The sequence below is a fragment of the Pteronotus mesoamericanus genome, unplaced genomic scaffold (genome assembly GCF_021234165.1).
Source record: "Pteronotus mesoamericanus isolate MK-2021 breed Mesoamerican mustached bat unplaced genomic scaffold, CSHL_Meso_final contig_58, whole genome shotgun sequence".
Taxonomy (NCBI): domain Eukaryota; kingdom Metazoa; phylum Chordata; class Mammalia; order Chiroptera; family Mormoopidae; genus Pteronotus; species Pteronotus mesoamericanus.
In genome coordinates this window covers 8,434,715-8,461,126 of record NW_026555205.1, presented here as the reverse complement: position 1 = coordinate 8,461,126, position 26,412 = coordinate 8,434,715, and the positions used below count along the sequence as shown (strand labels likewise).

General features: G+C 40.5%; 1 protein-coding gene and 1 pseudogene across 1 annotated transcript in view; one reads left to right on the top strand and one right to left on the bottom strand.

Annotated features, from left to right (window-relative positions):
* The window catches only part of COL4A5 (collagen type IV alpha 5 chain), a 432,611-nt gene that overhangs the window by 188,198 nt on the left and 218,001 nt on the right, over window positions 1–26,412 (top strand). The window lies entirely within an intron of this gene.
* LOC129076187 (ATP-dependent RNA helicase DDX18-like) lies at window positions 989–3,200 on the bottom strand (annotated as a pseudogene).

Sequence of the window (26,412 nt, the reverse complement as noted above, 5' to 3'; positions counted from 1 at the left end):
TTAAAACATAAAACATAAATCAAGAGCTTCTACAACAACAGCAAAAAAACACATCTGACTAAACCCTGCTCTTTCTGACCTCTGTTCATTTTCAATTTCACTGTAAATTTGCGTTTCATAGATGGGAAAGAAGCAATTTCTCCCCCCAACCCCCAAAATGCTCTGTAGAATTGAAAGGGCTCACAAAAATCCAAACCACCTAAAACAGATCTGAATGAGGACCCTATTTTTTTTAAAGGTCTTTGCTAAATTACCACATGTGGAATAGGTATTGCACCTACACTGGTATAAATAAGGCTCAGAAGTATGAGATCTCCCCCATTCCAAATAGAACTGCTAGGGACATTTTATTCAAATCATAACAACACATATTTCTTGCTCTTAAAACAATAAAATTGGGAAAGGCTCATTATTTTAAATCTGGTGTATATAAAAGTCGATGCCACCTTTAACTGAAGGTGCTTCTTAGGTATTTCCAAAAGCTCTTTGCCTTTTTACATGGCAGCATTTTCAGGAAGGGTTAAGAACTACCACTGAGGTCTAAGAAACAACAAAAACCAAAAAAATAAACTGAGACAATTTCCTGCACTGTCCCCACCACCGTCACCTCCTGCCCAGTATACTCGGTCATCCGCTTTTTACAGCCAGGCTAGTTAGCAGCCCATGCTGCGGAAACCTTCAGCTACCAGGAAGAAAAGTTACAAAGAGGATGAAAAACAATGACAAATGAAAGGAAAAAAGCTATAATCACAACAAATATGAAAAAGGTCCCTTGGTTTGTCCTTGGGAAATCAAGAAAAATTTGACTGTTTTATAACCCCAAATAAAAAAAGACTTGCTGGAAATACCAATGCTCAGTGCTCGCAACCCAAGTCAATTTATACTTGTTTGATCAGTCCAAATCCTAAAGTAAAACATTTCTTTGTTAGAGCAATAACAAACATTTCACTTCACAACAAGCTCTTGAAGATGAAAGGAAAGTGTGTCATCAGTGAGAGAACTGCCTGCTGTCAGAAGATTTCTTGCTGATGTGTTTGAAGATTTTGGACTTCTCGACTTTCTTCATTTTCTGGTAGCTGAATCCACCACCACCTCCTCTCTTTTTAAGCTTGCTGTCATTGCTGTTCATGTTCAGATCAACAAAAGGAGGCACCTTGAAACCAAATGACAGAGCAACTTGAGGCAAGTTTAAGTTAAAATTAAAGATCTGTTTCAGAGAATGGGAATCATATGCTCGAATGTATGATTTATATGCTTCCTGGGCTGACTTATGAAGAAAGTAGTTCTTTTCAATCAATTTTTCGAGCTGAGACTGAATGTCAGAAATTTTGGACCAGGAAAACTCAAATTCACTTAATGGAACCTTGGGCTGTTTCAAGTAACGAAGGAAACCCAGTTCTTCAGGGCGCAAAATGAGCAAGGCATGCCCCCTTCCATTTAGGCCTCTGGCTGTTCTTCCCACATGATGAATGTATTCCTTGGGGGTCATCTGGAGGGTCATACTGAAGAATCCAGTCGAATTCAGGAATATCCAACCCTCTAGCTGCCACGTCTGTGCACAACAATATCCCCATATCTGCATTGCAAAACTGGAAGAATGTGGTCGTACGCTTATTTTGCTTCTGCCTTCCATGGATGCTAAGACAGGCAAATTGATGTAGTTCAGCAACTTGTAGTGGTATTTCATGGACATACAAGATGAAAAGAAGACCATTAGTTTCTTCTTCCAGTTCTTAAGGAACGTAAAGAGAAGGCGGAATCTCAGAAAGACAAACAACATATCTCTGCTCAAGACCATCCACTGTTGCATTAGCTTTATCATCATCAATACCAACATACAAAAGCTCCTTTTTCAGAGAAATCCTCGCCAGGTCTTCAATTTTTCGAGTTTGTGTGGCAGAAAAGAGCATGGTCTGTCTGCATGTTGGCAGAAGTTTAATAATTTGCTTTAATTCCTCTTCAAACCCAACATCCAAGATACGATCAGCTTCATCAATAACCAGACACTAGGTTTTTATACATAAATCCTGGAGTATTCTGCATATGGTCCAGGAGACGGCCTGGTGTAGCCACAATGATGTTGATCCCATTAGTGAGTTTCTGTGCTTCAGTGGATCTGTTACTACCACCCATTATTAATCTGTATGTGTAAACATGGTGTGTCATTAGCTCTTTAAGAACACCAAAAGTCTGCATGGTCAGTTTCCTAGTAGGTGAGAGAATAAGAACTCCTGTTCCATTCTTGGGCATAAACTTTAACTTAACAACGAGTTCCACTGCAGGGATGAGAAAGGTCAGGATTTTGCCATTGCCTGTTTTTGCAGCTGTGAGAAGATCCCTGCCTTCCAGAAGTGGTTTGATACTTTTATGTTGAATTTCAGTCATGTTTATAAAGCCCATTTCTTTTATTGCCTTCAGTGAGTTATCATTGACAAAGTTAGATAGGGAAGCAAATGAAGTATCCTCAAAAGCTCCTGTCAGTCCCAGGGGCAGGCTGGGTATTTCACTGTCCTCTTCTCCATTGTCTGGCTTCTCCACTCTGGTTTCTGTTTCTTCCAGAGCCTGAGCACCTTCTTCAGATTCCCCTTTGTCTTCAGTTTTTGCTTTTTTGGTATCAGGTCCATGATCATCGGCTATTTTTCTCTTTTTCTTCTTCTTAGATTCTGATTTGGGAGACTACACCACTGCTTCTCCATTGGTTAATATGTTAGATTTCTTGGGGGATATTTTAACTTCTACATTTTCCACTTTTTCTTTAGATCTATCTCCATTTTGGGCTTCTGACAAGCTCTTCCTCATAGACTGCTTTAGGGATTTTTTCAACTTTTCCACTTCCCACTGTTTCTTCAGATTTGTCTTCATTTTGGGCTTCTAATAAGCCTAATTTCATTGATTGTTTTAAGGATTTTTTAACTTTTCTACTTCCTACTGTTTCTTCAGATCTATCTCCATTTTGGGCTTCTGATAAACCTGCCTTCATAGATTGTTTGAAGGATTTTTTAAATTTTTCCACTTCCTACTTTTTCTTCAGAGACATCTCCATTTTGAGTTTCTGACAGGCTCGCATTCCAAGCTCCCTGTAGCTTTAGGTTTCGCTGTTGCTGTTTGAGGTTCCTCTTCTCGATCTTCTTGCGCAGGAGTGTCATCGGTAGATGATGATACATGTTGCTGGAACACCTTCACAGCAGCGCCACAGCCGAGCTTCTCTACAGTTTACTTTCAATATTATCTGTATTGGTTTCAGGTGTACAGCATAGTGATTAGACAATAATATTGTATGATTTAATTCTTTATTTGTTTTGTTTTGATTTTTATTACCATTTATGCTGTTACAGTTGTCCCAATGTTTCTTTCTTTGCCCACAACTGCTCAACCTGCCCCCCAATTCCATAGTCAATCCCCACACCATTGTCCATGTCCATAGGTCCTTTATATATGTTCTTTGACTAAACCATTCACCCTCTTTCAAACAGTCCCCAAATCCCTCCTCCCCTCTTACTGCTGCCAGTCTATTCCATGATTCCATGCCTCTGGTTCAATTTTGTTCATTAGATTCCTCTTATAAGTGAGATCATATTGTATCTGTCTTTCACCAGCTAGCTTATTTCACTTAGCTGAACAGTCTCCAGTTCCACCCATGCTTTCTCAAAAGGTAAGAATTCCTTCTTTTTTGCTGCTGCATAGTATTTCATTGTGCAAATGTACCATAGTTTTTAATCCACTTATCTACTGATAGGCACTTTGGCTGTTTCCAACTCTTGGCTATTATAAGCAGAGATGTTATGAACATAGGGGTGCATAAATTCTTGAACTGATGTTTCTGGATTCTTGGGGTATATTCATAGCAGTGGATATGGAGGATCAAGGCAGTTCCATTCTTAATTTTTTGAGGAAATTCCATAGTGTTTTCCACAGTGGTTGCACCAGTCAGCATTACCACCAATAGTGTACTAAACTTCCCTTTTCTGTAAATCCTCACCAGCACTTCTTGTTTGTTCATTTATTGATAGTCATTTTGACAGGTGTAAAGTGACATCTCATTGTGGTTTTAATTTCCATCTCTCCAATGGCTAGTGATATTGAGCATTTTTTTTCATATGCCTTTGGTATGTCCTCCTTGGATAAGTGTCTATTCAGGTCCCCTGGAGCTATGGTGGCAAAAAATATTGCTATGTGAGATATTTTATAGCATGTGATTTCATCTAGGATTTTTATGGTATAACAACTTATATTTAAGTCTTCTATCCATCTTGAGTTTAATCTAGTGTGTAGTATTAGTTGGTGATCTAGTTTCATTTTTTTGCCTATACTAGTCCAGTTCTTCAAACACCATTTATTGAAGAGACTATTTTCACTCTATTGTATGGTCATGCTACCTTTGTCAATTATTGACCATAGAGACATGGATATTTATCTGGGCTGTGTATTCTATTCATTTGATCTCTGTTCTATCCTTATGTCAATACCAGACTATTTTGAATAGAGTGGCCTTGTAGTGTAATTTGATCATGTATTGTGATCACTCCAACTTTGTTCATTCTCAAGATAGCCAAAGTAATTCAGGGACTTTTGGTTCCATATAAATTTTTGGAGTGTTTTTTCCAGATTTGTGGAATATGCCATTGGTATTTTAATAGGAATTGCATTGAATCTATAGATTATTTTGGGCTGTATAGATATTTTAATGATGTTAATTCTTCCAATCCGTGAATGGGATGTATGCTTCCATTTATTTGTATCTTCCTCAATTTCTTCAGTGTTCTACAGCTGTGATGTCCAAACTTTTGGTGTTCCTGGGGCACACTGGAAGAAGAGTTGTCTTAGGCCACACATTAAATACATTGCAACATGTAATCACAAAATAATCTCATAATGTTTTAAGTAAATTTACAGTTTTGTATTGGGCCGCACTTACAGCCCACAGAGCACATGTTGGACACCCTGGTTTTCTGTATACAGGTCTTTTGCCCCCTTGGTGAAATTCATTCCTAGATACTTTATATTTTTTGTTGCTATAGTAAATGGGATTGTTTCTTACTTTCTCTTTCTGATAGTTTATTGTTGATGTAAAAAAAAATGCCATTGATTCCTGAATGTTGACTTTGTATCCTGCTATTTTGCTGTATTCACTTAACATGTCGAGTCATTTTTTGGTGGAGACTATAGGGTATCCTATGTACACTATCATGTCATCTGCAAATAATGATAGTTTTGCTTCCTGCTTTCGAATTTGGATGCCTTTTATTTCTTTTTCTCATCTGATCGCTGTGGCTAGGACTTCCAATACTATGTTGAATGAGTGGCAAAAACAGACAAACTTGTCTTGTTCCTGACCTTAAAGGAAACTCTTTCAGTTTTTTCCCACTGAGTATGATGTTGGCAGTAGTTTTCTCATATATGGCTTTTATTATGTTGAGGTATGATCCCTCTACTCCTATTTTGCTGATGGTTTTTATCATAAATGGTGTTGAATTTTATCAAATGCTTTTTTCTACATCTATTGATATGATCATTTGACTTTGCCCTTCATTTTCTTTCTGTGATGTATCATGTTTATTGATTTACAAATATTGTACCATCTTTGCATCCGTGGAATAAATCATACTTGATCACACTGTATGATTTTTTAAATATATTGCTAGATTCGGTTTGCTAATATTTTGTTGAGTATTTTAGCATCTTGTTCATACTGACCTGTAATTTTTTGTTGTTGTTGTTATGTCTTTGCCTGATTTTGGAATTAGGATAATATTGGCTTCATCAAAAGGGTTTCGGAGTCTTCTCTTTTCTTGATAGGTACTTATTCATTGCCATTTTTCCCCTTCGTACCTCTCTCTCTCTCTCTCTCTCTCTCTCTCTCTCTCTCTCACCCCTTCTCCTCCTCCTCCTTCTCCTCCTTCTTGTCCCTTTAGCATCTCTTGCAATGCTGGTTTAGTGGAGAGGTATTCTTTTAGCCTTTTTTTTTTTCCTGGGAGTTTTTGTATTTCACCTTCCATTTTAAATAAAATCCTTGCTAGATAGAGTAGTCTTGGTTGCAGGTCCTTGTTTTTCATTACTTGGAATATTTTTTTTTCCACTCCCTTCTGGCTTGTAGTGTTGCTGATAGTCCTCTCAGAATTCCCTTCTGTGTTACTTCCTGTTTCTCCCTTACTGGCTTTAATATTGTTTCTTTGTCTTTAAATTTTGCCATTTTGATTGTAATGTATATTGGAATGGGTCTCTTTGGGTTTATCTTTATTGGGAACCCCTGTGTTTGCTGGACTTGTGTGACTTTTTCCCTCACCAAGTTAGGGAGGTTTTTTGTCATTTTTTTCTCTTTTTTAAGTATATTTTATTGATTGTGCTATTACAGTTGTCACATTTTTTTCTCCCCTTTACTCCCCTCTGCCCTGCACCCTACCTACTACCAGCATTCCGCACCCCCTTAGTTCATGTCCGTGGGTTGTACATATAAGTTATTTGGCTTCTCTATTTCCTATACTATTCTTAACCTCCCTCTATTTTGTACCTACTATTTATGCTTCTTATTCCCTGTACTTTTTCCTCCTTTTTCCCCCTCCCACTCCCTGCTGATAACCCTCCATGTGATCTCCATTTCTGTGATTCTGTTCCTCTTCTAGTTGTTTCCTTAGTTTGTTTTTAGTTTTAGGTTGAGCTGTTGACAGTTCTGAGTTTGTTGTCATTTTACTATTCATAGTTTTGATCCTCTTTTCCTTAGATAATTCCCTCTAACATTTCATATAATAAAGGCTTGGTGATGATGAACTCCATTAACTTTTATCTTATCTAGGAAGCGCTTTTTCTGCCCTTCCGTTCTAAATGATAGTTTTGCTGGATACAGTAATCTGGGTTGTAGGTCCCAGCCTTTCATGACTTTAATACTTCTTTCCAGCCCCTTCTGCCTGTAAGATTTCTTTTGAGAAATCAGCTGGTAGTCTTACGGGAATTCCTTTGTAGGTAACTTTCTCCTTTTGCTGCTTTTAAGACTCTCTCCTTATCTTTAATATTAGGTAATCTAATTATGATGATGTGCCTTGGTGTGTTCCTCTTTGGTTCAACTTCTTTAGGACTCTCTGAGCTTCCTGGACTTCCTGGAAGTCTATTTCCTTTGCCAGATTGGGGAGGTTCTCCTTCATTGTTTTAAATAAGTTTTCAATATCTTGCTCTTCCTCTTTTTTGGGTACCCTTATGATTTGGATGTTGGAATGTTTAAAGTTGCTCTGGAGGTTCCAAATCCTCTGTTCATTTTTTTTTTAATTCTTCTTTCTTCATTCTGTTCTGGTTGAATGTTTATTTCTTCTTTTTGTTCCAAATTTTTTATTTGAGTCCCATTTTCCTTCCCTTTACTGATGGTTCCCTGTGTATTTTTCTTTATTTCATTTTGCATAGCCTTCACTTTTTCCTCCATTTCGCAACCATACTCAACCATTTCTGTGAGCATCCTGATTACCAGTGTTTCAAACTGTACATATGATAGGTTGGCTACCTCTTCATTGCTTAGTTGTATTTTTTCTGGAGTTTTGATCTGTTCTTTCATTTGCGCCATTTTTTTTTTGTCTCATCTCTCCTGTTAGAGTGTAAGGGGAAGAGCCTTGGATATTCACCAGAGCAGGGAAACCCAGGTTGCTGCACTGTGGCGCTGTAGGTGGGGGATGCATCTGAGAGGTAACAGTGCTGCTTCCTTGGCTCTCTGCTGGCTTTCAGTCACTTCCTTCACTTCCCACAGGCAAATCAGGCTCTTCTGGTGCTGATTCCCAGTGGGGTGGGTTTGTGTACATTTTAGGACTCTGTAGGTCTCTCCAACAAACTCTCCTGTGAGGCCGGAGTTTCTCCCATTGCTGCATTCCCCACAGGTTTTTACAACCAGAGGTTTTGAAGCTTTCTTTTCCCACACTGGAACCCTGGGTTGCACAGTTTGTCTAGTTCCCCTGTTGTTCCTCCTCATTTATCTGCATGCAAATATGGGATGCCGAGTCCGCCAGCCGCCTTGCCTGCCCCTTTCCTCCAGCCACTGCCTTGCTGCATGTCCCCTCCATTCTGGTTGCCCGTCTCTGCCCTTCCTACTGGTCTGGATGAATATTTCTTCTTTAACTCTTTGGCTGTTGGACTTCCATACAGTTCAATTTTCTGGCATTCCTGGTGGTTTTTTGTTTTTAAAGTTTCTGTTGTCCTTCCTTTGGTTGTGCAAAGAGACAAAGTGTATCTATCTACACCTTCATCTTGGCCAGAAGTCCCCCAGTTTTCTGTCATTATTTTTTCAAACAGTTTTCTATCCCTGCTTATTTTCTTTTCCTTCCAAATATCTCTATGATTCAAATATTGTGACCTTTTATTTTATCCCAAAGCACCCTTAAACTACCCCTGTTCTTTTAGAGTCATTTTTTGTACTGTTGCTCTTACTGGGTGTTTTTTTTATATCTTGTATTCCAGCTCTCTGATTCTATACCCTGTTTCATCTAGTATGCTTTTAATTCCTTCTAGTGTATTCGTCATTTCAGATATGATATTTTCTGCCTGGTTCTTATTCATAGTTTGAATGTCCTTTTTTGTGCTGCTGTAGTTCCTGCTAAGTTCCTTGTAGCTACCATACAGTTCCTTTTTGTTTTCACCAAGTTCCATGAGCATCCTTGTAACTATTACTTTGAACTCCATGTCTAATAAATTGCTTGCCTCACATTATTTTAACTCTGTTTCTGAAGATTCCTCCGTTCCTTATGATTGGAGGTTGTTTCTTTGTCTTCCCTTTTTAGGTAACTCTTTTTGTTTCTTTCTGCACGTTATAGTGATCTGCTTTGACTCCCTGCGTTCGTGGGGTGGCCTTCTGTGGTAGTACACCTGTGGGACTCAGTAGTGCAGTCTCCTTGATCTCCTGAGCTGGATGATCCATGGATGCCCTTTATATAGTTTATGTGGGCTCCCCTGTTGTATTTGGGTTTTGATTATTATTGGCATATACGTTGGTGGGTTTTCGCCTCCAGCTGGATGATGGAGAGTCAGTCCCTACCTCATCTTTTACGCTGTTTTACAGGTGGTGCCAGAACAAAACAAAACAACACAGAAAACAAAACCTACACCAGGAAAATGCCACTCAACAACATCAATAACAATAACAAATGAGCAAATATTGATAAAGTTTGAAAAATAATAAGAATATCATAAAAAGGAAAAAATAGTATTAGGTGACTAAAGAAAAGAAAAATGATGTTGAGAGGGTAGAGGGAGGAGAAATAACAAGGGTAGAATTAGAATCAAGGTGAAGAAAGGGAAAAAATAAAATTTAAAATGTAAGTAAGAAAGGGAAGGAAAAAGGCAAAATGGAATAAGGAAAGGGAAGATTAAAATATAAAATTTGAATTAATAATAATGAAAAATTAGAAAACTACCACCCAATATCACTGATCAACATAGGCACTAAAATCCTCAACAAAATATTGGCAAACCGCATCCAGCAATACATTAAAAATATCATCCGCCATGATCAAGTGGGATTCATACCAGGGAGGCAAGGATGGTTCAATATATACAAATCAATAAATGTAATATATCACATAAACAAAAGGAAATACAAAAACCACACGATCACCTCGATAGATGCAGAAAAAGCATTCAATAAGGTACAGCACACATTGATGATAAAAACACTCAGCAAAATGGAAATAAAGGGGGCATACCTCAACATGACAAAGGCCATATATGAGAAACCTATAGCCAACATCAAACTCAACAGGCAAAAAATAAAACTCTCCCACTAAGATCAGGAACACGACAAGGATGTCCGCTTTCACCACTTCTATTCAACATCGTATTGGAAGTCCTAACCACAGCTGTCAGACAAGAAAAAGAAATAAAAGGCATCCAAATTGGAAAGGAGGAAGTAAAACTATCATTGTTTGCAGATGACATGATAGTGTACACAGAAAAACCTATAGACTCCAACAAAAAACTACTAAACCTAATAAGTGAATGTGGCAAAACAGCAGGACACAAAGTCAATATTCAGAAAACAAAGACATTTTTGTACACCAGCAATGAAACAGAAGAAGAAATCAGAAAAAAAAATTCCTGTTGATTGAGCAACAAGAAAAATAAAGTATTTAGGAAAAAATTTAACCAAGGAGGTAAAAGACCTGTACTCAGAAAACTACGCAACACTGAAGAAAGAAATGAATGAAGACACAAATAAATGGAAGTATATATACCCTGTTCATGGATTGGAAGAATTAATGTCAACAAAATGTCTATACTACCCAAAGCAATTTATAGATTCAACGCAATCCGTATTAAAGTACCAATGACGTATTTTACAGACATATAACAGACATTTCAAAAATTTATATGGAACCATAAATGACCCCGAATAGCCGCAGCAATTTTGAGAAAGGAAAATTGCTTATGAAAATAAAGTAGGAGGGATCATAATACCATACATCAATCTATATTACAAGGCCACTATAATGAAAACAATCTGGTACTGGCAGAAGAAAAGACACGTAGATCAGTGGAACAGAATAGAAAACCCAGAAGTAAACCCATGTCTCTATGGTCAATTAATATTTGACAAAAGTGGCAGAAGCATAAATTGGAATAAAAATAGCCTCTTCAACAAGTGGTGTTGGGAGAGTTTGACAGAATAATGCAAAAATTGAAATTTGATTGCCAACTGACAACTTATTCAAAAATAATCTCAAGATGGATAAAAGACTGAAATATAATTACTTTGAACTGCAAGTTGCAACAAGTTTGAACTATAAGTTGCAACAGCATAGAAGTCCTAGAGGAGAACAGAGGCAGGAAACTCTCAGATATCCCACGCAGCAATATTTTCACTGATATGTCCCCTAAAGCAAGGGACATAAAAGAATGAATAAACAAGTGGGACCTCATCAAAATAAGAAGCCTCTGCATGGGAAAGAAAACATCAGCAAAATGAAAAGGGAGCTAACCATATGGGAAAATATATTTACCAATGATGCATCAGATAGAGGTTTGATATCCAAAACATATAATGAACTCACATGACTCCACTCAAGGAAGGCAAACAATCCAGTAAAAAAAAAATGGGTAAAAGACCTGGACAGACACTTCTACAAGGAGGAGATACTGAAGGCCCAGAAACATATGAAAGGATGCTCAGCATCACTAGCCATCAGAGAAATGCAGATCAAAACCACCATGAGGTACCACCTCACACCAGTCAGAATTGCCATCATAAACAGATCAACAATCAACAGGAGCTGGCGAGGCTCTGTAGAAAAGAGAACCCTAGTACACTGTTGGTGGGAATGCAGACTGGTGCAGCCACTGTGGAAAACTTTGGAATTTCCTCAAAAAGCTAAAAATGGAACTGCCTTTCTTTTACTATTTCTTTTACATTTTAATTTTTTTAAATTTATAAATCATGTTTATTCTATTACAGTTGTCTCCATTTTTCTCCCTTTACCCCCCTCCACCAATCCCACCCCTACCCCCTGATCCCACAGGCAATTCCCACTCTGTTGTCCATGGGTAATTCATGAATTTTCTTTGTCCAGTCCCTTCATCTTCTTTCCACCACTGTCCTCTTTCCCCTTCCCCTCTGGTCACTTTATGTTTGCTCCATGTTTCCATGCCTATGGTTTATTTTGTTTGTTAGTTCATTTTGTTGAATAGATTCTGCTTATAGGTGAGATCATATGGTATTTGTCTCTCCTCAACTGGCTTATTTCACTTAGCTAAATATTCTCCAGTTCCATCCATGTCATCACAAAAGGTAGGAGCTCCATCTCTCTTTTTCTTTCTTTCTTTCTTCCTTCCTTTCTTTCTTTCTTTCTTTCTTTCTTTCTTTCTTTTTCTTTCTCTCTTTCTCTCTTTATTTCTTAAATGCAGATTGCTTTTATTTTTTAAATGTCAAAGTTAATTATAAAATATTTAAAAAATATAAAACCATTATAAAGTCTCAGCATTTAAACCAACATGACACCAGCACAGAAATAATCAAGTAGATCAATGAAATATAATGAGCATTCTAGAGACAAACATACATATCTTTCTAACAATATAATATATGATTAAGTTGATATTTCAAATCAATGGGGAAAATAAGGCTTATTCCACAAATAAGGTACATATACCACTATTACTTGAAATAAGACAAATATTGAGCCCTATTTCACACTTCATACAAGAAATATTCAGGTGAGTTAAAAATCTATATGTAGAATCTAAGGAGTTTCAGAAGAAAATAAAACTAATATTTTTCATGACCTGAAATAAAATATTCAAACCCAGAAGTTATAAATATTGACAATATGACTATATTAACCATTTATCACTATATAGTTAACATGCATATATATATATATATATATATATATATATATGTATATAAAGTTAAAGAACAAGGAATAGAATAGGAAAGTATTTGCAATATATCTTAAACAAGGGTTAATAGGGGTTTTTCTCTTTGTTTTTTTCTTAAGGAAAAAAGTACTACAAACTTTTAATAAATGGATGGAGAATACCAAAAAGTCATTTAAAGGCTTTTTTTAAAAAAATAATAGAAATTGGCAAGAAACATACTAAAACAGGTTTAGTTTCAATAAATCGTAAAGGAATAATTTAAATATCATCATTGTCACAATCAGATTAATGAGTATTAAAAATATTGGTAATATCAAGTATTGGCAACTGTGAAAGGAACTGGGTATTCATAGAAACTTTTTCTTCATCTTAAAGCAGCCCCTTTACCATATTTTGCAGTGCTGGTTTGGTGGAGGTGTATTCTTTTAGCCTTCTTTTGTCGGGGATACTCCTTATTTCTCCTTCCATTTTAATTGAGAGCCTTGCTGGGTAGAGCAGTCTTGGTTCCAGACCTTTCCTTTTCATGACTTGGAATATATCTTGCCATTCCATTCTGGCCTGCTGTGTTTCTGTTGAGAAGTCAGCTGCTAGCCGTACTGGGGCTCCCTTGTATGTTACTACCTCTCCCTTCCTTGCTCCCTTTAGGATTCTCTCTTTGTTTTTGGTATTTGCCATTTTATGATGATGTGTCTTGTAGAGGGCCACATTGGGTTCCTCTTGAATGGGACCCTGTGGGCTTCCTGGACTTGTGTGACATTTTCTCTCCTCCAATTGGAGAAGTTTTCCATCATGACTTTTTCAAGCAGATTCTATAACCCTTCCTCATCCTTTTCTCCTTCTGGTAGCCCTATTATACAGATATTATTATGTTCCAGGTTTTCCTCCATTCCCCTAAATGCCTTTTCATTCTTTTTGAGTCTTTTTTCATTTTCTTGCTCTTCCTGGGAGCTCTTTTCTACCTTATTCTCCAGCTCTCTGATTCGGTCCTCAGCTTCATATAGCCTGCTTTTGATTCCTTCCACTGTGTTCTTCAATTCAGAAATTGTATTCGTCATTTCCTCTTGTCTCTTATTGATAGTTTCTATGTCCTTTTTCATGCTGATATAGTTTGCAGTAACTTCCTCGAAATTTCCCTGTGGTTTTTGGAAATTCTTTCTGAGCTCACTGAGCTCATTGAGCTTCCGTAGAACTGTTATTTGGAACTCAATATTTGATAGTATACTTGCCTCTATTTCATTTAGTTCTCTTTGTGTGGACTCCTCCTTTCCCTTTGAGTGGGGTGTATTTCTTCGTCTTCCTATTGTTTGTGAGACTCTTCTCTTTCGCTTCTGATTCTTAAGGTGATCTTTCTTGATTTTCTGACTTTGTGGTATGAACTTCTGTGTTTGGAGACCGCTGTTTTTACTTCCTGGATCTGCCTCTGATGATGTCAGATGTTGTCCCTTCTGACCTTAGGCAGTCTGTTTGGGACTTCCAGGAATCTCCTGTTTGTGGCTGTCTCCTTCAGCTGCTAATCTAGTCACTCTGCACTGAACAGATTGCCTTAGACAGCTCAGGGTGGGGCGCAGTCTGTCCTGATGGCAGGGTTATTGGGTCCTTTCCCGCTGCTGCCATATGGGGAAGTTGTCTGCACTGGGATCCCACTGGCTACTCTCTCCATTCTCTCCCCAAAGCCGCCTTCCCCAGTCTCTCCTCAGGTGTCTCTAGCCCATTCTGCCCCAGCCTTTGCCGGAGACCATGGTAAGTGGCTGTAAATAAAAATTTATGTGTTCGTCCTTTAAACAGTTCTTTGCATCTCCTGCAGCCTGTCTCTGGCAGACAACAACCCAGCCGCTTTTCGCAGCTGGCTGTTTTCTGTGTACTTTTTGGACTCTGGTGTTGTGGGCTAGAAATCCCTGATTTTGGTTTAGACCCAGCTCTTCTCAGGGGGATCCATCTGGCCGTTTCAATATCCTTTTGATCCTCCCGCCCATGGACTCGCCACCCGCCTTCTCAGGTCTCTACCGCACTCCTTACCAGTTAGATTGTGCTAAAGCCGATTCTTCTATCTCTGTGATTACAGGGCTCCTCTCTCTCTACTCTTTAGTTGTTTGTTTCAGGTGAATTCTCCACAATTTAGTTGTAATTCCAAGTTGGTCCTGGGAGGAGGTCAGTGTAACTTTCACTTACTCCTCCGCCATCTTGAAAATCCTGAAACTGTCTTTTGACCCAGCGATTCCACTGCTCAAATTACACCCTAAGAATGCCAGAATGCCAATTGAAAATAACCTATACACCCCAGTGTTCATAGCAGCACAATTTACATTATCCAAGTGCTTTAAGGAACCCAAATGCCCATCAGTAGATGATTGGATCAAAAAACTATGGTACCTTTATACAATGGAATACTAGGCAGCAGGAAAAAAGAGCTACTACCCTTCATGACAGCATGGATGGAACTAGAGAGCATTATGCTAAGTGAAATAAGCCAGGAGGTAAAAGTCAAATACTATATGATGTCACCTATAAGTGGAACCTAACCAACAAAACAAACAAGCAAGGAAAATATAACTAGCAACATTGAAAGAAAAAAGAAACCAACAGAATCAAGAGGGAAAGAAGGAGGAGTAGCAGGGAAAGAGAAGGGAAGGGTCAAGTCAAGGAACATGTATAAAGGACCCATGGACAAAGCCTATGCGGGGAAAGATTGAGGGAGGGAGATGGGGGCGGGGTCAGGGGAAGGTGGTGGCAAGAAAGTGGAGACAAATGTATTTGAACAGGAAATCAAAATTTTTTAAATAAATTTTAAAAATAGAGGTATAAAGAGAATAAGAATATCATAAGAAATAAAAATATGAGATAATTAAAAGAGAAAATGATTTTTAGAAGAGAGTAGAGAAATATTAAGAGTAAGGAATATAAACAATGTGAAGAAAGGAAAAAATATAAAGTGAAAATAGAAAGTGAGTGAAGAAGGCAAATGGAGTAAGAAATGTGAGGACTTAAATATGAAATTTGAATTTAAAATAGTGAAAAATGGAAACAAAATTGAAGAAAATGAAAAAATGTTAAATATCTTTGTGAAAGAAAAATGCAAAAAGGAACAAGATGGAATATGTCTTAGCATAGTTTAGTGCTTATCTGCTGGCTTCCTCTGGATACGTCTCTGGTAATGTCAGATGCCGTCCCAGTCTATCTCTAGGAAGCCTGTTTACGGCTACAAGTGATCCACGGTCCGTGGCTCTCTCCTTCAGACTTGGCTGCATCCAGGGTGGACCTCACTGCCCTGCCCTGCCGGCTTTTTATCAGCACAAGGCCCAGGGGTGGGCCATCTAATGTCTACAAACACTGCAGGTACCACCTCCACCTGCCTCTGTCTGCAGTCCTGTTATTAGTCTTAGCCTCACTGTTCACCCATCTATTTCTGAGAAGGCTTCTGGTGTGATCAGGAAGATGGGGTCCCTGGACCTCCCCTGAGAGGTGCTGTTCAGACTTCAGGGAAGATGGTGGGTGTGTTCCTCCACTCTTGGTTTGTTCCAGATCATTTCCAATAATGTATAGTTTCTGATGAGTTAGCTCTCTGCTTAATGTGAGGGACCAATCTATGTAAAAGGGTCAGCTCTTTCCTGCTTGGCTCTGATAGTAGCTCTGTCTAAGAGCTGAGCTTTGGCAGAGCCCTGAATACCTCTCGTTGCACCAAATTTTGATCTCTCTGTCCAGCTGTTTTTGGTGGAATAGGACTCGGAGATCTAGTTTGACTTTGTGTGGCTGAGAAAAGTTCAGAATGAGCTACAAAGCAATTGTTCTCTTCAGTCGCATCAGCAGCAGCTGACTAGCTCTTGCTGGGTATGGGGGACGCCTCTTGCAGACTTGAGACTGAGGAATCCAGGTTTCTTCCCCAGTCTTCTCAGCAACATCTCTGTTCTGGCATCCTCCTTGTTTTGCATCAGTCTCTGATCTCTGTCCAAATTGTCTCAATGGAAAAGAACCCATAGGTCCAGTGTGGCTTGGCGCAGCTAAGAGAAGTTTAGAACTGGTCCAAGAGAAACACGTTTCCCATTCTGCTAGATTCTTCTCCCTAACTGCACTTTCATTCTGGTATCTTTGCTGATAGAGCCACTGTATGTGGAGCCCTTGCCCAACCACATTTCAGCTCCTTTTTGAAACACCTGTATGCAGTACCCACACCACAGTACTGACTCTGATTTTCTGCACATACCACCTCCCTCAAAAGCAACATGTCTGTCAAGGTCATGGCTGGCTCTAGCCTGCAGGTGCCTCTCACAGACCAAGGTTCCCTATCTGGAACTTTCCAGGTTAGTGCTGCTATGCTATGGACATGCTGCTCACTGTGTTTGTGTGTAGCCTGGGTCCCACAGTCTCTGTATATCCTCCCAGTTCACTCCTGATTAGGATTAGGGATCCTTGTGCCGGACTGTGGCCCCCTGCTCTGAGATGGAAGGGAGCTCCAAAGCTGTGATTTCTGTCTGGTCTCTCCACTGCTGCAGGCACCAGACACAGCGTATTTCCTCTTCAGCTTATAAGATCTCTTTACCAGATGGTATGCAACATGTTCTGTACTCATTGACTTCAAAACTTCATATCAGCTAAGAATCCATTTATTGTTTAGGTTAATTGTTCAAAAACCAGATAAAAATCCGAGTTTGGGACAAAAGCAAGTGGACTTAGCTTCCACCCACTTGGCCACCATCTTCCTCCTGTATGATTTATGCTTGATTTAGCAGTATAATATCAATTTTCCTATATCTTCATCAATGCTACTATGAAATTTGGATTATTTTTTGGCTGGGTGCAGTGAACTGTATTGATGGTACATAACAAGATAGGGCTGTCTTAGCTCCTCTCTTCTTCAGGGGCTCTGGGATGGAAGCTTTGGAAGTCATGAGATTCTCAGTATGTTGAGGGATTGATTCGGGGCAAGGACTCCCCAGCAGCTAAGGGCCTCTCTTCCTGTTGCTGGGGCTAGCGGTCCAGAGGGCTCTTAACCCTTGGAGGCCATGTGGACCATAAGGTCAACCACCCTGTTACTGTAGCCAAATTCACTGTCATATGAGGAAATGAGATTTACAAAATGGTTATTGAGTGTAATGCCAGGCCCAGCACCAAAGGTGGAGCAGTGTGTGTCACTATTAAAGTCACAGGAGACAGCCTGGTCCTCGGTATAGCCCAGAATGCCCTTGAGGGGGCCCCCTGATACCTGCTTCACTGCCTTCTTGATGTCATCATATTTGGCAGCTTTCTCCAGGTGGAAGGTCAGGTCCACAACCAGCACATTGGAGGTAGGGACACAGAAGGCCATGCCAGTGAGACTCCCATTCAGCTCAGGGATGACCTTGCCCACAGCCTTAGCAGCGCCAGTAGAAGCAGGGAGGGTGTTCTGGGCAGCCCCTCGGCCACCACGCCACAGCTTCCATGGTCTTCTGGAGGACAGTGATAGCATGGACTCCGGTCATGAAGCCCTCCATGATGCCAAAGTTGTCATGGATGACCTTGGCCGAGGGGCTAAGCAGTTGGTACAGAAGACATTGTTGACAGTCTTCATGTAATTGTCATACTTGTCATGGTTGAAACCAATCGCAAACATGGGGACATCTTCAGAAGGGGCAGAGATGATGACCCACTTGGCTTCACCCTTCAAGTGAACCCAGCCTTCTCCATGGTAGTGAAGAAACCAGTGGACCCCACAGCATATTCAGCACCAGCATCACTCCACTTGATGATGGCAGGATCTCACTTCTGGAAGATGGAGATTGATTTTCTGTTGATGACAAGCTTCCCGTTCTCAGCCTGGACTGTGCTTTTGAACTTTCCATGAGCAGAATCACGCTGTAACATGTAGACCATATAGTTGAGGTCAATAAAGGGGTCATTTGATGGCAACAATATCTTATTTTCTGTTAAAAGCAGACCTGGTGACCAAGTACCCAGGACAGCCAAATCCGTTCATTACGATCTTCACCATTGTGCCTTAGGGTTGTGGCTGGCCCTGCGCAGCAAGATGCAGCTATCTGTTGAACAGAAGGAGCTGAGAGCCTGAAACTTGGGTTTTTGACAATCAGATGAAAACTGGTCTCTCAATATACTTTTAGTTTGCATTTCTCTTACTAAAAGTGAGATTAAACATCTTTTCATATGTCTAAGAATCAGTTGTGTTTTCTTTGAACTGTCTATTCATATTTGCACATTTTCTACTGTATTGTTGATGTTTTCATACTTCAGTGACCTATTTATATAGTAAGGAGATTAACCTTTGTGTTGTGAGTTGCAGTTATTTTCCCCCAGTTTGTCATTTGTCTTTGCTGGATGTCTGCATGGTGTGTGTTATTTATGTGTATCTGTGTGTTTTTCAGAGGTCTTTTATGGCTTTTGGATTTTGACTAGGAAATGCTTTCCCCACCATGTATAATAATTATAAAATAATTATCCAATGTTTTCTTCAAGAATTTTAGTAGTTCTACTTTTTAACATGTAGAAATTTTATCCATTTCTAATTCATCCTAGTATATAATTTTTGTATAAGTGCCACCTGTATTTTTTTCCTGATATCCTCACAAGTGTATCCAAATGTAATTTCCCCAACTGTTTTGCAATGCTACCTTCATTATATCTCAAATTCACATGAATATATGGGATTTTTTATGGAACTTCCATATTCTTCCAGTGGCCTGCTTATTCAATATCAGAACCAAACTTTTAAATATTGCCATGCTATACATTTTTTATCTGACGGGGCTCATGTCCCCTTGTTGGTCTTTTTTGTTTGTTTGTCTTCAGAATTTTCCTCAATGTTCTTGCTTGTTTATTTTTCCATATGAAATTTAGAGTAACCTTGTCCAGTTTAAAAAAAAAAAGCTTATGTTATTTTTATTTTTATTGTACCTAATTTATACGAAATTGGTTGAGAATTTACTTTTTCATATAGAATCCTATTATCTAAGAACATTTTGCCTTTCCATTTGTTCAGGTCTTCTTTATGGATCTTGTACATTTCTTTTTTTTTCCTTTCTTAATTTATTTATTTTTAAATACATTTGTCTCTGTCTCTCCCCCACCACTTTCCCTTGCCCACTCCCTCCTTCCCTCCCTCAGGTCTTCCGCTTTGGTTTTGTCCATGAGTCCTTGCTATATGTTCCTTGACTTTCCCCTTCCCTTCCCTTTCCCTGCCCGCCCCTCCCTCCTTCCCTCTTGTCTCTGTTGATTTCTTTTCCTTTCAGTGTTGCTGGTCATATTTTCCTTGCACCTTTGCATTGTTGGTTAGGATCTGCTTATAGGTGAGATTATATGGTATTTGTCTTTCTCCCCCTGGCTTATTTCGCTTAGCATAATGCTATCCAGTTCCATCCATGCTGTCGCAAAGTTTAGTAGTTCTTTTTTCCTTTCTGCTGCGTAGTATTCCATTGTGTATATGTACCATCATTTTTTGATCCAATCATCTACTGATGGACACTTAGGTTGCTCCCAACACTTGGCTATTGTAAATTGTGCTGCTATGAACATTAGGGTGCATAGGTTCTTTTGTATTGGTGTTTTGGTGTTCTTAAGGTATAGTCCCAGTAGGGGAATCAATGGATCAAAAGGCAATTCCAATTTCAGCTTTTTGAAGGAACTCCACACCGCCTTCCACAGTGGCTATAACAGTTTGCATTCCCACCAACAGTGGACTAGGGTTCCCATTTGTCCACACCCTCGCCGGCACCTGTTGTTTCTGGATCTGTTTATGATGGCCATTCTGACCGGTGTGAGGTAGTACCTCATGGTGGTTTTGATCTGCATTTCTCTGATGGCGAGTGATGCTGAGCATCCTTTCAAATGCCTCTGGGCCCTCTGTATCTCCTCCTTGGAAAAGAATCTGCCCAGGTCCTTTGCCCATTTTCTTGATTGGATCGTTTGTCTTCTTGGAGTGGAGTCGAGTGAGTTCTTTATATATCTTGGAGATCAAACCTCTATCTGCTGTATCATTAGCGAATATATTTTCCCATAGAGTTGGCTCCCCTTTCATTTTGCTGATGTTTTCTTTCGCCGTGCAGAAGCTTCTTATTTTGATGAGGTCCCACTTGTTTATTCTTTCCTTTATGTCCCTTGCTTTAGGAGACATATCAGTGAAAAAATTGCTGCGTGGGATATCTGAGAGTTTCCTGCCAATGTTCTCCTCTAGGACTTTGATGGTATTGCGACTTCTATTTAAGTCTTTTATCCATCTTGAGTTTATTTTTGTGTATGGTGTCAGCTGGTGATCCAATTTCAATTTTTTGCATGTAGCCATCCAGCTCTCCCAACACCATTTGTTGAAGAGGCTATTATTGCTCCATTTTCTGCTTCAGCCCCCTTTGTCAAATATTAGATGCACATAGAGACCTGGGGTTATTTCTGGGCTTTCTATTCTGTTCCACTGTTCTATGGGTCTGTTCTTCTGCCAGTACCAGATTGTTTTGAGTATAGTGGCTTTGTAGTAGAGTTTGATGTCCAGTATTGTGATCTCTCCTACTTTGTGTTTCTTTCTCAAAATTGCTGCGGCAATTCAGGGTCCTTTATGGTTCCATATAAATTTTTGAAATGTCTGTTCTATTTCTGTGAAATACGTCATTGGTATCTTAATAGGGATTGCGTTGAATCTATAAATTGCTTTGGGTAGTATGGACATTTTGATGATATTAATTCTTCCAATCCATGAGCATGGTATATGCTTCCATTTATTGGTGTCTTCCTTCATTTCTTTCTTCAACGTTGTATAGTTTTCTGTGTACAGTTCTTTTACCTCTTTCGTTAAATTTATTCCTAGGTACTTTATTTTTCTTCTTGCTATATCGAATGGTACTTTTTTACTGATTTCTTCTTTATTTCATTGTTGGTGAACAAAAATGCCTTTGATTTCTGAATATTGACTTTGTATGCTGCTGTTTTGCCAAATTCACTTATAACGTTGAGGAGTTTTTTGGTAGAGTCTACAGGGTTCTCTATGTACACTATCATGTCATCTGCAAACAATGATAGCTTTACTTCCTCCTTTCCTATTTGGATGCCTTTTATCTCTTTCTCTTGTCTGATCGCTGTGGCTAGGACTTCCAATACGATGTTGAAAAGAAGCAGTGAGAGGGGACATCCTTGGCGTGTTCCCGATCTTAGTGGGAAAGCTTTCAGGTTTTGCCCGTTGAGTATGATATTGGCTGTAGGTTTTTCATATATGGCCTTTATAATGTTGAGGAATGCCCCATTGATTCCCATTTTGCTGAGGGTTTTGATCATAAATGGGTGCTGTACTTTGTCAAATGCTTTTTCTGCATCTATCGAGATGATCATGTGGCTTTTGTCTTTTATTTATGTGATCTATCACATTTAGTGATTTGCGTATATTGAACCATCCGTGCATCCCTGGGATAAATCCCACTTCATCGTGGTGGATAATCTTTTTAATGTATTGCTGGATGCGGTTTGCCAATATTTTTTTGAGGATTTGAGCATCTATGTTCATCAGCTAAATTGGCCTATAGTTTTCTTTCTTTGTAGGGTCTTTATCTGGTTTTGGGATCAGGGTGATGCTGGCCTCATAGAAGGAGTCTGGGAGTCTTCCCTCCTCTTGGATTTTTTGGAATAGTCTGAGAAGGACAGGGGTTAGCTCTTCCTTAAATGTTTTGTAAAATTCTCCTGTGAAGCCGTCCGCCCTGGGCTTTTGTGTGCTGGAGTTTCTTGATTACTGCTTCAATTTCCCCAGCTGTTATCGATCTGTTCCAGCTTTCTGTTTCTTCCTCCTTCAGTGTTGGAAGATTATACTTTTCTAAAAATTTGTCCATTTCATCAAGATTTTCAAATTTCTTGGCATATAATTGTTCATAAAAGTTTCTGATGATCCTTTGTATTTCTGTGGTATCAGTTGTTATTTCTCTTCTTTAATTCTGATATTATTAATTTGGGTCCTCTCCCTTTTTTTCTTGGTGAGTCTGCTTAAAGGCTTGTCAATTTTATTTGTCTTTTCAAAGAACCAGCTTCTGGATTGGTTGATCCTCTGAACTGTTCTTTTTGTCTCTATGTCATTCAGTTCTGCTCTAATCTTGACTATTTCCTTCCTTCTACTTGATCTGGGATGTATTTCTTGTTGTTTTTCCAGTTCTTGAAGTTGTAGTGTTAGGTCTTTTATTTGAAATGTTTCTATCTTTTTTAGGTAAGCCTGTATTGCTATGAACTTCCCTCTCAGGACCGCCTTAGCTGTGTCCCATAGGTTTTGGACTGTTGTCTTTTCATTTTCATTTGTTTCCAGAAATTTTTTGATTTCTTCTCTTATCTCATTATTGACCCATTCATTGTTTAATAGTCTACTGTTCAGTCTCCATGAGTTTCAAAGATTGTGAAGTTTCTCTTTGAGGTTGATTTCGAGTTTCAAGGCCTTGTGGTTTGAGAAAAAGTTTGGTATTATTTCAATTTTCCTGAATTTGCTGAGGCTTGCTTTGTGTCCTATCATGTGGTCTATCTTAGAAAAACTGCCATGAGCATTTGAAAATAATGTGTATTTTTCTTATTTGGGATATAAGGTTCTATATATGTCAGTTAAGTCTCTTTGATTCAGTGTGTCATTCAGCGCCACAATATGTTTATTAATGTTTTGTTTGGAAGATCTGTCCATTTTTGACTCTGGGGTGTTGAAATCCCCTACTATCAGTGTGTTGCTGTCTATATCTTTTTTGAAGTCATCCAACAATTTCCTTATGAACTTGGGGGCTCCTATATTGGAGGCATATAAGTTTACAATGTTGATGTCTTCTTGATAGATTCTTCCTTTAAGTATGATAAAGTGCCCCTCTGGGTCTCTCTTTATGGCCTTTGTTTTGAAATCTACTTTGTCTGATACAAGTATGGCAACCCCGGCCTTACTCTCTTGCCCATTTGTTTGGAATATTTCTTTCCATCCCTTTACTTTCAATCTGTGTAGGTCTCTTGCTGTGACGTGGGTCTCTTGTAGGCAGCATATGTATGGGTCATGTTTTCTTATCCATTCAGCTACCCTCTGTCTTTTGATTGGGGCATTTAGTGCATTCACATAGAGAGATATTACTGATAGAAACTTACTCATCTTTTCTCTCTGTACCTGTGTTCCTCTCTGTCTCATTCTTTTCCTTCATCTGCTTAAACCAGTCCCCTTAGCATATCTTGGAGTGCTGGTTTGGTAGAGATGTATTCTTTTAGTCTTCTCTTGTCTGGGAAAGTCCGTATTTCCCCTTCTATTTTAATGGAGAGCCTAGCTGGGTAGAGCAGCCTTGGTTGTAGGCCCTTGCTTTTCATGGCTTGGAATATTTGTTGCCATTCCCTTCTGGCTTGTAGTGTTTCTGTTGAGAAGTCTGCTCCTAGGCTTATCAGGGCCCCCTTGTATGTTACTTTCTCCTTCTCCCTTGCTGCCTTGAGGATTCTCCCTTTGTCTTCGACATTTGCCATTTTAATGATGATGTGTCTTGGAGTGGACCTCCTTGAGTCCCTCTTGAGTGGGGTCCTCTGTGCCTCCTGGATCCATGAGACCCTTTCTCTCCTCAAATTAGGGAAATTTTCCATCATTACTTTTTCGAGGATGTTCTCTACCCCTTGCTCCTCTTCTTCTCCTTCTGTACCCCTATTATACGGATATTATTGCGTTTCAGGTTGTCCTGCATTTCCCTTAATGCCTCTTCATTCTTTTTGAGCCATTTTTCCATTTCTTGTTCTTTCTGGGAGCTTCTTTCTACCTTGTCCTCCATCTCACTGATTCGACCCTCAGCTTTATCCATCCTGCTTTGGATTCCTTCTACTGTGTTCTTCAATTCAGAAATGGTGTTCTTCATATCCTCTTGTGTCTTCTTGATAGTTTCTATGTACTTTTCCAGGTTGATATATAGTTTGCTGTAAGATCCTGATAGTTTCTCTGCAGTTTCTCATAGCTGTCTTTGATCTGGCTGAGCTCATTGAGCTTCCTTTGAACCATTGTTTTGAATTCAGTATCTGATCGTTCCCTTGCCTCTATTTCATTTCGCTCTCTCTGTGGGGAGTCCCCTTTTCCGCTCATTTGGGGGGAACTTCTTTTTCTTCCCATTTTTGTGAGAGTCTGTTATATATTTTTGTCCTTTACTTTTCTTTCTGGGCCTGCCTCTGATGATGTCAGTTGTTGACCCTATAGGACCTTGGGTTGTTTGTTTGAGCCTTCCAGGAGTCTAATGCCTGTGTCTGACTCCTGCTTGGAGCAGCTCTGTGACCCCTTCGGTCAGGGCCGAACTATTTTTTGGATTCTCTCTGCACTCTCATGCAGGCTCCTTGAGCACGCTCTCAGCGCGGCAGGATCCCCCGCCTGCCTGGGCTGACATGTACTTGCCCCAGACCAGGGGGCTTATGCGCGACCTCGCGTATTCATCTGGCCCCCTGGCCCGCGAGCTGCAGGGCACTGGTCAGTTTAGGGTCTTCTGTTGTGTATTTTCCCCGCTTTTGGCTCTTTTGGTGCGTTGCTTGCCCTTGCCAAATGGGGACTACGGAAATGGGAGAAAGTCAGCTCCAGGACTCTCTGGTTAATCTTGTCTCTGGTCTGTCCTCCAGGGACTCTGGGCAGCTCTACTAATTTTGTGGGCCACTCCGCAATCACGGGACGGGCGGGTCAATTTATGCCTGCTCTTGCCGCTGTGTGCACTCCCTCACAGGCCTTATCGGTGCCAATCTGTTGTCGGCCTTGCAGGCCGGTGCAAGGATTCACGAGCTCGCGCGGGTTACACACATGCTCACCAACCCTCGCCGGTCACTCTGCGCAAGTGTGCGCGCCTGCACTGGGTGTTTTGGGGGTGTCTGTATGTGCTTTTTGGCTTTTGGCTCTTTGGGGGTGTGTCCTCTTCCCGCACAATGGAGACTAAGGCAAGGAGAAGGAGTCGGGACTCCCCGGTTCCTCCTCCCGATCTTTCCCCAACGCCTCAGTTTCTAGTCTTTCCTCAGGGGTCTCTGGGAAGTTCTGTGACCCGTTCGGCCAAGGATCCACCACTTTTGCAGACTGCGTTTCAATCGCAGGCAGTCTGGTTCCTGCGCGCCTCTCTTCTGCCTCTTTGGGGGCGCGCCTTTCCAGCCCACAATGGAGACTACGGAAAGGGGGAGGGAGTCGGGGGTTCCCGGTTCCTTCTCCTGTTCTTTCCCCAATGCCCCCAAAGTCTGGAGAGCCGTTTCCAGACTCTCCTCAGGGGCCTCCGGGCAGTTCCCTGACCCCTTTAGCAAGGATCTACCCCCTGTGCGGACTGTGTTTCAATCGTAGGCAGTCTGGGTCATGCGCGCCCTGCTTCTGCCTCTTTGGGTGGCGTCTTTCCAGCCCACAATGGAGACTACAGAACAGGGAGGGAGTCAAGACTCCCCGGTTCCTCCTCCCTTTCTTTCCCCAACGCCTCCGTCTGCAGTCTCTCCTCAAGGCTCTCCCAGCCAGTCTGCACTCAGCCCCGCAGCTCACACATGCACAAGCTGTGTGCGGAACGCACAAAAGGCAGGTTAATTGATTCTCTTATGCCTGAGCGAGATGGTAGCTGCAGAGTGGGAAGTGCGTTATCACCCGGGCTCCACCAGCCGCTGTGTCAGTTCTCTTCACAAAGTTTTCCTCACCAGTCTTTTTCCAGGCACCAGCCCACCCCGCTGCCACTTCTACCCAGAGATCCAGGAGGGTGGCTGCCCCTGCAACTTTTGCGTTTGCCCTTTAAATGTCCCTTTGCATCCCCAGCCACCTGTCTTTGGCAGAGAGCGCCCCTAAGTTTTTCGGGGTTGCGTTTTGTCTGTATTTTCTTGGCTTTAGCTGCTGTAGTTTAGGGGTTCCTGTTTATAATTCAGACCCCGTTCTTCTTGGGGGAAGCTAACTGGCCGTTTCAATGTCCTTCTGGTGCCAGTGCCCATGGGCACCCAGCCCCCCCTGTCGAGCCTCCACCGCAATTCTCACCCGTTGGGATGTGTGAGAGTCGAATCCACTGTCCACGGCCCCAAGGCTCCTCTCCCACTATCGCTCCAGTGATTTCCAGGTGATTACTCCCTTATTTAGTTGCAATTCCATTTTGGTCTTGGGAGGAGGTCAGCGTGATTCCCATTCACTCCTCCGCCATCTTCTCT